Consider the following 7608-nt stretch of genomic DNA (forward strand, 5'->3'; position numbering starts at 1 on the left):
AAAATATTCCTTCAGGCTTTCAGCAGGCACTTGTCTTGTTCCTAGACTTTGCCCGTCTTTGAGGTATTTCTCGATACTAACACTTAGTTAATTTTCCTATTGCTGGAACGCTTTCTTTGTCCTTTCTTGTGCACTTCATACTAGCCTTAGTCTTTACACCCAACATTTGTGAGTTGCTTAGGCCAGCTTGGGGCAAATGGTTTGATCTCTCTGCTTCCCTCAGTGAACTAGAACCCTTATCTCCTTAGTTTCATATCTAGTACCAAGTTTGAAATCACAAAATCCTTTTCAAATTATTTAAGTGTCAAAACGGACACCCAAAGTTATGCTGTCTTGACTGATTCCAGCATTCAGGACTCTAGGAAACACTAAAGCTCCCATGTGCCATTTCCCTCTCAAATGCTTTTCCCTGTCTGTACATACATAGGCCATAGATCAAGGAAATAATATCCATAATTGCTCCGCTAAACTCTTTGTCCTCCTACATGAAGACATATGCCAAGCGCTACCAATTAGAAGACCAGGGATAATTTAAGCAATACAATTCATTAAGACCTGCATTCAACATGGAAAGACAAAACAAAAAACAAAACAAACAACAAAAAAAAAACCATATTTCAGACATAACTGTAGTAGTTTTCTTTCATGAGCCCTCAGTATGAAGCACCCCCCTGGCTTCAATACAGCAGCATAAAACAAAAATCCATCAAGCTGAAAAGAATGTCAAATAGCATTTCAGCAGCCATTTGAGAGATACAAATGACAAGATTTTGGCATCCTAAACATTTGTCTCTATAACGGAGCAGCTGACCAAGCACAGTTATCCTTGATCTCTGGAGGTAGAAGGATGACCATACAATTTCATCAGCTTTGCTTTTAAATGGATGCCACTGCCCCTTGAAAGCTCATTCACCTAAAATAACACTTATGTGATAACAGCATGATCATTAACATACTTGTCACAGATTCTTACCAACAAGCGAGCCAGATGCAGTTTTTCCACTTCAGAATAACCAACCAGTTAAAGGGTCACCCAGTCTGGATGAATCATGCCATGACCCTAGGAATTTCACCCAGACACTTAACACAGCAACAGTGTGTTGCCAACACTTGTTCTATGCACTCATTCCCCAAATGATGCTGCTTTCTGTGCTAATGTATTCCTGCTAGGATGCAGCCACAACACTTACAGGTGGCTCCAATTCAGAGACCCTAGAAGGCTGGCTAAGGTGGCAAGGTTGTAAAATCCTTCCATCTGCACAGAAAGAAAGTGGAAATCCATTCTGAAAACAGTCAACTAAATCAGTGATAGTTATTTAAACAAGCAACAGGACTTTGGTTGAAACAACATGGGAAGTTCTTTCTGCCCTCTCCCCCTGCTGTGTATTGCTAAGGACAATTATTAACTGTCAGCTGAACACAAATACACAACAAATAGTACCTTAATGCAGACTGGCAGCACATTCTTCTGGATCACTTTTCAACCTCACCCTGAGCACTGATGTTGCTTTATGAATTCCAGGTATGGCACTGCAACTACAAACTTCTGATTTGTTTGTACCTAGAAAGAGAGAATCAGCAAGATAAGTCTATATTGGATTTGCCCCTGAGTTTTCCATTTAGAAAGATTAGGTTAAACAGAATAAGCCACTTAGAAAGGACCACATTGTAGATCAAATAGCCCTACAATGAGTGTGCTTGAAGCAAGTGCTATAAGGAGTGATAAGCAGATGGGGATCTAGTATATTCTCATTTTAAAAGACATAGTTCTAATAAATAAAATTATTTTAAAGAGATTAAACAGATCTGACAAAAACAAACTAAATTTAATACCTTCCTCTTTAGTTATAGGAAGGTCAGACTTTTGTTATAGGAGACACTATGAGTAGACATGAGCATTTTACTAGCTCATTCAAAAGGAAAACACAGGAGAAATAGGTAAGAAATGTGGAGATGTAGAAACGAGAAGGATGAGCCTCAGGACAATGATTTCATGCTCAGCAACATTTGTCATGAATTTTCTGAGTCTTAAATTTAAAACACAATGTGAAACAGAGGGCCAAAACAAAATTCTCTGTTGCCTTGTAGTCATTTAGCCATGATCAAACATGTGGAGGAAAACAAATGTATTGTTGCAAGCCTGTGTACCAACTACATATGAATGTAAATAACAGTCAAGGGCATGATAAAGGAAATTCTGGTGTTAAGAAATAATTTGTAGCAAAGTTATTTCAACCACAACAGTGGATTAACTTGGACTTCCCTGTGTGTATTTATGGAGAATTTCTGCACACGGATTTAACCATCTTACATTAAATGCTAGACTGAAGCATGGGCCATGTATAATTTACACACAACAAAATAAGTTTTATTCCACTATAAGCTTTGATGTTATTTCAAAGGTAGGGGAAAAAAAGTATTTTGTAATTTTCAGTTATTTATTTTGTATGTTTTATTGTCTGCATTTCTTTAAAATAAGGTTTTGTCTCATTTTTATAAGTTACAAAACACATGGCACAAGATCTTTTCTTAATAATTAAAACAAAACAAAAAAAATAACATAACCAAAAACATGTAAATTAAAGTAAACCAAGCATGGCATGCCAGAGCTGGTCAAAGACTTCTGCCAGTTAGCTCTGTGAGAGAATTTGAAGTTAGCTAGGTAGCGGAGAACAAAAATGAAAAACCAGTGCTCTCTGCTTGAGGGCTTTTATTATCTACTGCAACAGTCCACCCAAGAACTTTTCCCTAAGGACACCATGTTCTTTCTGGTAGAGGTTGTGCACCAACAACAGATTCTGCCTCAGGGATTCTCTGGCCAGTTTTTTGGGGTAAGGAAAGCTGGGATGCTGGCTTAGTTGTCTTGTTTTCCGTATGTCCATGGACAGTGATGGTAACCTGGCAACTGCGGACTGAGCAGTGTGCCCATTTTGCAGACAGGCAGGTCAAGCAATAGGTTTATACCACAGCACATAAAAAAAGAATGAAAGGGAGAGGAGCATCTTTGAAAAATCTTTGTATGTTTTTTCCTGTATCGATTATAATGTGTACTTTTGGTCCAAAATTAAACACTTGAAAAGCAATTATGTTGATTATTTAGACAACCAACTGCATTGACATGTGATATCATAATGCAGTCTGACACTAAATATACATAGTATTTTCTTAACTGTTTGACTCAGGAGTTATCAATTGAAATTTTTCTCCAAACCTTTTCCAAGTACTTAAGAACAAATTATTTTTCTGGAAGGTGTTTTGTTTCCTGCTTAAGAGCACTGAAACAGAAGCTGTTACATCTAGCCTTTGCCACTGCTGAGCAGTGTAACGTGAGTACACATACTACAGCCACAGGTATGGCAGAAAGCACACTTTTCCTCCATGCCTTACTAAATAATACATTGGCAAACAAACGCATAAGAGATTTGGTGTCTCGCAACTGCTATCAGGCATGTGTCAATCAGGCTTCATGTTTGTTAGTCAAATGAGACCAGTGAATAAGAGAACATTTACGTTTGCCTTCCTTTTAACAGGCACACAATGAGTGCAGCAGTGTCACGAGAGGAAAACTTGACCAAGAAGAGCCCAGCGGTAAGACAAGCTCCTTACAAATACACAACTTCATGCATTTTTTTTTGGAAATAGATTGTCTAGTACAAAGCCTGATACTGTTCATGTGATAAACGTGTGGGAGGGGGCAAAAGAAAGATAAAAGAGCATGTATTATTTCCTAAAGTCCCACAACTGAATAATACTGTTTTTTCTAATAAGAGAGGACTAGAAACTATGTGGCTTTGTGGGTCAGATGTGCAGAAGGTTAACAGAGAATTAGTAGTCCAGTGTGATTTACTTCAAAATATTGGAGCCTTGTAGCATTTGCTAGAATAAGCATCTCTCCAAATTTATATTTGAGACAAAGTTCTTTAATTTAACTGTGAGTATTTGTATCAGTATAAAGGTTTTCATGTTAAATGACAGCCCAAACTAATTTATTTTCCTCAAAATACAACCAGGATTTTGGAAGTACTTGAAATTTTGTAGTAATCGAGAACTACTCTACCTCTTTTATGCTTGTCTGAGATACTTTATTAAGAAGCATTTGAAATGTAAATGAAGAAATGCTATAGATACTTGCAGCTCTGCTTACCTGCAGAAGAAACTGCAAGCTCTTCAAGTGACGGCGTCAGAAGTGTGCAGCTAGCTCTCATATGTACATTCAGGGAGTCTTCAGAGGAGAAGAGATCTTCTAGTAACGTGGCCAGTAAATATTAGTCACCAGATAGAGGGAAGAACTGAAGCATCTTCCGTTCCTCTCTCTCACATCCCCCTGCCTCCCTTCTCAGCATGGCCATAAACTAAGGGCTCATCTGCTTTTTGTTCTGGCCCTTCCTCTGGGTCCTGGTGGTTGGGCTGCAGTGGTTTGGAAAAGGCATCATCTTGAATGAGCTACAGCCCCCATGGGCAACATGTTGGCCCTTCTCTCATAATGTACATACTTTGTCTGCTCTCACCTTCATTTAAACAAGCTAGCTTTACAAGTAGCCAGCAAAAGTTAACTACAGTCAGCAAAGATGGTAAGAAACGCTAAAGGCCGTTGAAGCCCAACTCCAAATCTCTGTTTTTTCTTATTCCCCCAATTTTCTTCTTGCACTTTTGTAAAGGCTAAGAAGGCTCTGCGAAGCCCAGGAAACAATCCAAATTACTGACAGTTTCAGACATGCAGTCGTCATCAAGTATTTTATTTGAGAATGAATTGCCATCAGCATTCTGTAGTGATTTAAGCAACCATGAACAGGTGGAGAAAGTGGCTTATAGTCAGATTTAGGCCTAACTTCAAATTATTTGCTGATAATTGCAGATGTCACAATGAAATTTCTCTTTTGCAGGGAGAAACAAAAATCTCCACACAGTCACAGTACAATCAACTCGCAGTAGCCAATTAATCATGCACACAAATAAAATATGCCCATTTTCTCTGTTGTACAACACCCAGGTCCCAACCTAGACAAGCAGAAAAAAAAAGTTACCATTCTCAGTTAAATCTAGCTTGAGAGCTGAGGCAGAACGAGACAAATTTCAGACTACTTTTGAATGACCCCATAACACCTACTCTGAAAACCACTGAAATCAACTAAGGGAGCCAACAGCACCAAAGCATTCTGAAGCACGCTTAAAGCAGAATATAGAAGAAGGGAATATTGCATAAATGTACTCACCTGAGTTAGGGAAAGCTTGCTTCCTCATCTAAAGTCAGGCACAGGTGCAGTTTAAACCAGGTGCATTTCTAATGTGCAGCCCTGAGTGAGGTTGAACAGTCTCACCTCCGGTGAATTTATCAGCAGTGCTTCATTTTGGGTTAAAATCAGATCTGTTTAGGACCTTTGATGGAACCAAACAGCCTAGACCAACAGACACACGTGGTAGAGTAAGGAGGGGTGTGACCCTCTTGTTTGCAGAAAGACAGAGCACCACTGCATCAATCACGACAGATTGCATCATTCCCAGGGTACTAGGAAGACAGGCTGGTACTGCAAAAAGCTGAAGGAGAGATGAGTCTTGGGCCAATTTCCGGTTAGAAGGGAGGGGAAAGCTGTGAGTCAAGGAACTCTTTCCTATTATGCTCAAAGAAGGGGGATCTTGAATTTCCTTTACAAGTACCCTTGGAGTGCAGACATCTAGTGCTCCTCCTGTGTTTCTTCCTTCTAAGTGAAATACTGCAAAGCACTCAAATTCTGGTTAAATATTTATCTCAAAACAAAGCAAACAAATAAAAAAAATCCAAACAACCCAACAATGCAGACTGAAGCTGAATTAAATGTAAGCATGTTAAAGCACATAACAAAAAGGGAGGTGCTAATGAAGTGAGAGTTAGATGAGCGGTTGAGTTTTAGTACTTGTTAATATTTATTTCTCCTTATGGTTTTAAATGCATGTTCTCTGTATTCAAACTCATTTTGAATGAGAGATGAAAACTTACAGTATTCGCTACAGGGCACTTTATGCCAAAAACCTTGAAATCAAAACTCCTGGGACCTGATTTCAGCAAACAGGTAACAGATTTCAGCAATTGGTGGAAAATGATGGAATGGAGATCTCCCTTTCCAAATGCGCTGCGAGAAAGATGGAATAAGCCTCTGTGAGGACACAGAAGGTCAACTGATCAGAAAGATCTGATATCAGCGCTTAGTAATTTACCTGCTAAAAGAGTTACTTTGCAATTGGAGCACTGTACTGGGATGTGTTTTCACACTGTAGAAGTGCTTGGGTTCTCACAGCTAGTACAGTAACCCTTCTATCTCATAGCTATGCATCAAAATGCTGTGCCTTGCTCTACAATACTGACAGTTGCATCAAATCTGAAAGAAACCAGCAGTCACCTGTCACAACACCTTTCAGTGCAGCACCCATTGATTACTAGGCACTCATTCATTAGCCCCCACTTCGTTTGAAATTCTTTCTAACTGTGTGCTTGCTGCTTTTCCATTCTTGAAAGACAGCAATTCTGCTGGCAACCTTAGGGATAAAATACCCGAACAACACACTTAATTCACTCTTTAATTAACTTATTCGTCCTTTATGAACACAGTGCCCCCTTTCATTGACTCTTGTTGTAATATCCCTTCATTAATTAAATTTTAATGGATATGATTTTAAAAGTGCAGCTTTTAGACATGAGGGAAACACAATGGTATTCTAAGATCTCTGAAAAAAAAAATATGTCATTCTTTTAGCCATTTTGCACAGCAAGCCATTCTTAACAGAATCATAATGGAATATCATAATGCTGAAATAAAGAACTGATTTTTTTTCCCATGGAAAAAAGAAACCAAAATATTGATTGTACCTGCAATAATAATACAGTTTTCTTTTATCACCGAAGGCTGCAATAAGTGTGAGTTAAACTATGTTTTAATAAGATGGAAAACTGTTCAGTGTTTGGGAGTGGTGGCTGACAAATCCAAATATTTCACAGGGATGTAGGTAATGATACTGATCCGTACTGTGACTTCCATGTACTTTGATATTGGGCCCAATTTCCAAGACCTTTTAAACCTCTACTATACCTATTATAATAGCTATAGGCTAATTTTTACTCTAACTGTATTTCAGAAATGGCTCTTCTGGATTATTTTCTCAGCTGTATGAAAAGACATGTTATAAATTAGTTTCAACAACAACAAAAACCAAGAATACATGCTTTGCAGAAGTAAAAAGAGCTGCAACTCTGCATAAATACAAATAATTTCAACAACATATTTTATAGGTATTGCTAATAACCAATAAATAAAAAAATACCCACATGCAATTGCCATGATGAAATCTGTTCAGAGACCATACGTTGCCTCAGTGGAAGGATCCACATCTGCTGCTGCCAGCTTGGATGGATACAAGAGTAGATGGTATTTTTGCTTTGTCCGGGTACCCAGAATTACAGCTTATTACACTGTACCCAGAATTATTACAACAGCTTATTACACTGTACCCAGAATTACAGCTTATCTCTTAGTCTATGGACAGTCCAGACTATACTTCAGACTTGCTGTCTGCCTCAAGATTAATTACAACATAAAAAAAAAAAAGCATAAAACTTCCAGAGTCACTGTTTTCCAA

General features: G+C 38.3%; 1 protein-coding gene across 1 annotated transcript in view; it reads right to left on the minus strand.

Annotated features, from left to right (window-relative positions):
- Positions 1-5143, minus strand: part of LOC310901354 (sodium channel protein type 2 subunit alpha-like) — a 130980-nt gene extending 125837 nt beyond the window's left edge. Inside the window, exons 1-3 of the mRNA XM_083840719.1 lie at positions 5025-5143; positions 4145-4670; positions 1442-1561 (exon numbers count right to left, since the gene is read on the minus strand). The gene's annotated coding sequence lies outside the window, so the exon portion shown is untranslated. The remainder of the gene's footprint in view (positions 1-1441; positions 1562-4144; positions 4671-5024) is intronic.
- Between the last annotated feature and the right edge of the window lie 2465 nt (positions 5144-7608).

The sequence above is a fragment of the Anser anser genome, assembly GCF_964211835.1.
Source record: "Anser anser genome assembly, chromosome: 6".
Taxonomy (NCBI): Eukaryota; Metazoa; Chordata; class Aves; order Anseriformes; family Anatidae; genus Anser; species Anser anser.